This window comes from Thalassophryne amazonica, chromosome 5, assembly GCF_902500255.1.
Source record: "Thalassophryne amazonica chromosome 5, fThaAma1.1, whole genome shotgun sequence".
NCBI classification, from domain to species: domain Eukaryota; kingdom Metazoa; phylum Chordata; class Actinopteri; order Batrachoidiformes; family Batrachoididae; genus Thalassophryne; species Thalassophryne amazonica.
In genome coordinates this window covers 46924222-46930889 of record NC_047107.1, presented here as the reverse complement: position 1 = coordinate 46930889, position 6668 = coordinate 46924222, and the positions used below count along the sequence as shown (strand labels likewise).

The 6668-nt window shown below is 38.7% G+C and overlaps 1 protein-coding gene across 1 annotated transcript in view; it reads left to right on the top strand.

The window, feature by feature from the left end:
- Nucleotides 1–2577: 2577 nt before the first annotated feature.
- LOC117510403 (versican core protein-like) overlaps nucleotides 2578–6668 on the top strand; it is a 138174-nt gene continuing 134083 nt past the window's right edge. Inside the window, exon 1 of the mRNA XM_034170102.1 lies at nucleotides 2578–2628. The gene's annotated coding sequence lies outside the window, so the exon portion shown is untranslated. The remainder of the gene's footprint in view (nucleotides 2629–6668) is intronic.

Genomic DNA, 6668 nt, shown 5'->3' with positions numbered 1-6668 from the left:
AGCGCCTGTCATACAGTTTAATCAGCTTTTAATTAATTGATTTATCTGCGTATAATGCCAACAATCAACAGGGGTTTTTCCTTGGGGGACAAATGTTGTAAAAATGTTACTAAACCAGAGTTTTCTTAATCGGCGAGGGTATATATGGGATTTTTTTTAACTCCATGGTGTGGAGCGCATCTCTCAGTTGCGCGTAAAGGACCGTTGGCGCACAGAAATCTGTAAGTAATAACACGCTCGTAAGCATTTTAAGTGCAGATCTTAATTTAAATAAAAAAAAAAACCTGGATAATTTTTCTTAGATGCACACATTACGCTGCGTACAGTTTATGCATTCATTGTGCGTAAATTGGAACCACGTGTGGAAGAAGAGATGTCACACCGTCTGGTCTACAAGAGTTCCAACATTTCACTAAGTTTCCACTGGGTGGGTCCGCTGTCTCCGGACAGTGGGAGTGTTGGCATTAAGTCACACAGATATACCCACCCTGAAATATTTTGTGTTAATTGCTGTAAAAGTTGTCTCTGGCTTGTTTGGGCTTCGCAGCTCCTGCCACGCCCCACAGCTTGTGTTTATACTTTGGGGTGTAAATGAGGGCAGGGGGCTCACTGCTCCGTGCCCTCCTGATGTCTCCAAAGACTCGACCCCACAGGAAGATTCTCTCTCAGCCCCGCCACCCACGCATTCCCTGCAAAAACATTTTAAGCCTCTTCTGTTATTTCTTATTACTAAAGAAAATATTGCCTGTCAGGTACATGGAATGCCAGTTGTCTCCGGTGGTCTTTGGCGTGTTTAGGGCTGTGGTATATTTGAAAAAGTTGATGTGTTGTCAAGAAAAAAAAAAGTTAAACTGATCACTTGATATTGTGACATAATATTTAGATTCTGATGGGTCACAGATTCATCCAGAAATATTGTATAAAATCTATCAAAATATATTCATAAAGTATATGAAATGTTGGGCTTTAGGCAAAAACATTTACAAGGCACTGAGTATCCCTTGGAGTTAATTGAATTCAATCAACAAATAGAAATAGCATGGTGCAGATATGATAAATCTGTATTTGGCATTCTATCCTCAAAAACTGTGTGATTGTACATCAAGTAGGTTGGTGAGGGAAGCCACAAAACATTCATGACAACTCTGAACATACAGTACATCACTAAGAAGAAGAAGGACCTTTATGATAAATGCATATGTACAACAAAATGTTGTCTTTGCTCTAGCTGTGATTGGAGAGACTGTGCATAGAACAGCTTTGTTGCTTCAAAATTTACAGCTTTAGGGTGGAGTGATAAAAAAAATTATTTAAAAATGATGATAATGATGAAAAAAAAAGAAAAAAAATGAAAAAATAATGATGCAACAGGCAAGTTGAAAACATGGTTTCTCCAATCTCAGCCACTGATACTTGTGACTCATTCAAAGTTGTCATAATCTTGGTGGCTTCCCTCACCAGTTTCCAACATGCAGAGTAACTTGTGTTTTTTTTTTTTTTCTTGATGATGACCTGCTCTAGACAGATTTACCATACTGTGCTCTTTTCATTTCTTCATTCATTTAGCTCCAAGAAATACATAGCGATATTTTCAATGTTCTTGTCATAATTTAACTGACTGTGGTGTATGCTTATGTAAGCTTTTATTTTGTAATTATATTTTTACTTGATCAAGATAACTTTGCAGGGATTTAATTTTGCTTTGAGATGTATGTACGCCATATATATACAGTGCCCTCCAAAAGTATTGGAACACTTGGTATTTCACACATTTTAATTTGTTTCTGCCATTTCAAATACAAAAATATATATATATTAAAAAAATACATTTCTATAATTACCTTCCTTAAACTCAAACTGAAAGCAAATCTCTACAACTTGATATAAATTAATAAAAAATATAAAAGCCAAGATGATGGGTTACATAAGTAATGGAACACTTTGTTATAATACCTGTAAATAATCAGTTTTATTGCCATATTTCTTCAGACAAGTCAGGGGATGGATACATGAACATTTTCAAGTCACTGGATACATCTTGGACTTTATTTACATCACTTATGAAGACATACAAGCAGTATGGCACTCTATGGTAAATCTGTGTGGCGTAGACAGTTCTCAAAAACTGAGCGACTGTGCAAGAAGGAGAAGAGTAAGGAAAGCCACCAAGACACCCAGACAACCCAGAAGAAGTTATAGGCTTCTCTGGCTGTGACGAGAAATTGTGCACAGTGCATGTTTTGCATTTTGTCTTCCCAGTTATACAGCTTCATGATGAAATGGTATAGAGGAGGATTTTCTTTCACCAAAACATTAAATCTAGGCTTGCATCTCAGATGTACCTTCTGGCAAATTGTTGCTGAATTTTCAGGTCTTCTTTTTAAGAAAATCCTCCTCTCCTAAAATGTGTGAAATACCATGTTCCAATACTTTTGGAGGGCACTGTATGTATTCACAAAAAAAGCCTGGATTCGTAAATTCTGCAAACAAAATTATTTATCCTGGAAAATCCATGTACGATTTGCTTCTGACACACATTTTTATTTTATTTTTTTTCTCTACAGATGATATTAAATATAAAACATATTCTGTGGTTATATTGTGTCTGTGAAGCTGCAGCTGCACAAGGTAAGTTTCAAAGAGGTAGTAATTGGGTAATGCCCCCTCCTGTTCCCCACCCCCTCTCTGTTTTTTATGTGCCTCCCTTGCTCCCTCCCTCTCCCCATCTCTCTCCCCCTGCATTTCACGAAAGAAAAAGCCATTTCTTGTCACCACATTTAGTTTAGTGGTGTCTCCTGGAATTAAGGTTCCACTCTTTTATAAGCCCTCCTCCTGTGAAACTAATGACCCTACAGAAAGGTGAAGGTGACACAGAATTGAAGACCAAAGTGAGTGACCCATCCCCCCACCTTTACCGCAGGCATCAGTCCCCCAGGGTTGCCCTCAGGCTTTCTTTGTCCGAGTCCTTGTCTCCGTCTCTGCTGGATGGACACCTTACAATTAGACTTGGGTCCAAATCTGGAAACAGCTGGTTTCACCCCTCATCCTAATAAGGGCATCTGTCAAAACACCCTCCTGCCTCTGGGACTGTCGCACCACCGTTTGTAGAACATTCTCAACATTACCCCCCCCCCCCCCAAAAAAAAAAGAGGTTAATTGTCTTCCTGTCTATAGGGCTGAATGTGGTTCAGATTGTTCATTTGTGTCTGTCAGTGTGGCTGCTTTGCATCAAAGTTCACACAGAAAGAAACTCAAATGAGAAGATCACAGTGAGCTTCATCAGATAGCCTGTCAGACTGTCAAAGACAGTTAGGCCGGTTTCACATCCAAAAATCCAGAACAAGATTGGTCTAGTTAGTTTGGTTTCACAATGCAATTTTGCATTTGAAATAAAGAATTTTCTATGATGATCTTATGCCCTATCGTCACCTATATACAGCAGGTTCTGTTTCCCAATATTTGACATTAGGTAGGTTTCCATTACCCTCCAAATTTCTCACTTTGAAGTAGCAAATTGAAAATGTGCTTAATTGAAACACATACTTAAAAGAAAACGTTCAAATATAACAAAAAAAAAAAAAAAATTCTACTCGCATAAGGTAGTTTTTCAGGCAACTCAAAAAAGCCATAGTTCACAAAACTGCAATGGAAACACTTTTCCTGCTATTACAGGTCACACTATGTACAGTCACATGACATTCTAAAAGGCATGGCATGGTATGTGTGGAGAAAGTAAAGGCACCTTGACACTTGCACAAATGTGGTCCCCACACTGGCATGCAGTCTGCTGTGCCAGAGGGTAAACTCATTGTAAACTGTTCATGAGCTGTGCACGGCTGTGTGTAAGTGTGCAAAGAAAATTTTGAAATGTTCAAAATCTATGGCATGCATTCATTTTGTGAACTAGACATGAACACTGTGCAATCTATTCAAAAACACTGTCACTACGAGTCATTGCGTCTCACTGCCACAGTGCAGCGCATCCGAACGATTATGACGAGATGTTACATCCATAATAAACAGAATTTTACAGATGCATTATCAAACTCATCAGAATGAGTGAAAATGCAACTGCTTTACCAAACCATTACAAGATAAATATTATAAATAATTATCTTTGAGACAATTCCAAATGCGTTCTCCACCTCATGAAGCGCACAAGAAAAGCTGCGACTGTAGATAATTTCTCTGTGATTCTGGTAGTGATGACAGATGGCTTCATCAGCCAAGTTCTGAGAGAAAATGCTTCACCTGTTACAAAATAATTATTTTATATAATGCGGCATCAAACGAGACAAAGCGCGGAGTCCAGCGGGGTAAAGCGGGTCACACTGGCACAACAAATTGTGCAGCAGTGTGAGGATTAAATTTGTGCAAGTGTCAAGGTGTCTTAAGAGATGGACAGCTTGTTACACATTATAGGAGCTGATGTTACGGCAATACTGGATTAAAGAACAACAACAAAATGCCAGTATTTAGAAGGATCTGGAAAGTATTCATAGCACTTCACTTTTTCCACATTTTATGTTACGGCCTTATTCCAAAATGGATGAAATTATAATTTTTTTCCTCAAAATTCTACACGCAATACCCCGTAATGACAATGTGAAAAGGCTTTTTTTATTTTTGCAAATTTATTAAAAATAATTAAAAAAAATGTGTACATGTACATAAGTATTCACAGCCTTTGCCATGAAGTTCAACATTGAGCTCAGGTGCATCTTGTTTCCACTGATCGTCCTTGAGATGTTTCCACAGCTTAATTGGTGTCCATCTGGGGTAATATCAGGTGGTTGTACATGATTTGGAAAGGCACACACCTGTCTACATATATACACATTGTGAATGCACATTTCTCCTTTACAAATCCCAGTCATTGTGTGGGAAAAGGTGTAGTCATGATTTCTGTGCATACACACTGTTAATAAATGGGGCTCTGAGCTGGAGAAGCAAACCAAGGTACAGTGTTTTCAGCTACTTACAGTGGAATGAAGCCTGACCTCATACAAAGGGAGAAGGGGTTATTGTATGAGGAAGGAGGTGACCAAGAATGATATTTTTACCACTCAGCTGACAGTTTAAGGGGTATTGTCATCACCTTGTCATCTCCCCTCCTGTCTGTCTCTCTCTCCATTTATTGATGTAAACACATCCACTGAACGGGCTAAAGGCTGTCCATCAATTTAATATTAATGAGGCATGTTTCGATGGACCAGGGATCTGCTGAAGATTGGTCACACTGACCTCCTTCCTCTTGGGAAATGGGTGAACTTGGTCAGTAATGTGGTTATCACAATTTCAGCCAAACAAGTGATGGGGTGTCCATTACAGTAATGTCAGCGATGCATGTTGGGGTGGTGAAAATGCCTGTAGAAATTTGGTGGCCTTAACCTACATTTTCCATGAAAATGTAGTTTAATATTAATTAACCCATCATGTTTTACTTAACATCAGCTGAGGGACTCTGAGTGTAATCTCTTCTGTTTGTTGGTGTTATGATCCATTTTATTTGTTGCTGATATCTTGTGTCCAAAGGCAGAGTAAATAGTGTGATAAAGATCAACATGAGTTTGAAAGTAGAAAAGTAATCCTGTTGTCTTGGTGTGACCACAGCACAGCTGGTTGACAATCGACAAGATCGCCACAGCTGTTTAAGTGTCAGTCAGAAAGCTTAAACAATTTGTTGTGTTCATCCCTTCACTTTTAAATGCCACCACTATGGGTCAGATTTACTCAAGGCTTGCAAGTGTTAAGACATGCACAATCGTCATAGCACGTGCAAAATGTGTGTATGCTGATTGACTATTAGAGCGCATGGAGGATTGTGTCTGTCAAATGCACAAAATAGTGCATATTGTACATTTAGCGTGTTTGCCTTCATGAATATACAATTTGGTGTTTGTCCAACCAAGTTTGTAAAATTGTGGGAGAGAACATGCAAATAGGTAAGGCTGGATACACGCAAAAGGAACTTTTGCGAACAGGTGCGAACAGGTGCTGATAACATCTGTATTTTGCGTGTTTCAAACCATGGCATTAACGTATTGTGCTTGACACTGCTCTTCCAGTAGCCCAGAGGCCTCTGCCACCTCATATACAGAATAAAAAAATGTCAGACATATTCAAAGAGTTTAACGGTTTATCTTGTTTGTTTCTTTAAGAATAAATATCTTCATACATAACCGGTGGACCAGAGTGCATTATGGGGTATCCGATGATAATTACAGTCATTAATATGTTATCCTGTGTCACAGGAATAAATACACACATGCGCAGCTCTGTGTGAGTGGATGCACAGCTGTCTGTGCATGCTGCGTGTGCATTCTGCTGTGTGCATTCTCTCAGTTGTGTGTGCATACACATAACTTTGCGCACAGAGTGCACACAGGTAGCTGTGTATTCCATTGCTGTGCACAACTACAACCCCTGGCAATAATTATGGAATCACTGGCCTCGGAGGATGTTCATTCAGTTGTTTAATTTTGTAGAAAAAAAGCAGATCACAGATATGACACAAAACTAAAGTAATTTCAAATGGCAACTTTCTGGCTTTAAGAAACATTATAAGAAATCAGGAAAAATAATAGTTGCAGTCAGTAACGGTTACTTTTTTAGACCAAGCAGAGGGAAAAAAATATGGAATCACTCAATTCTGAGGAATAAATTAT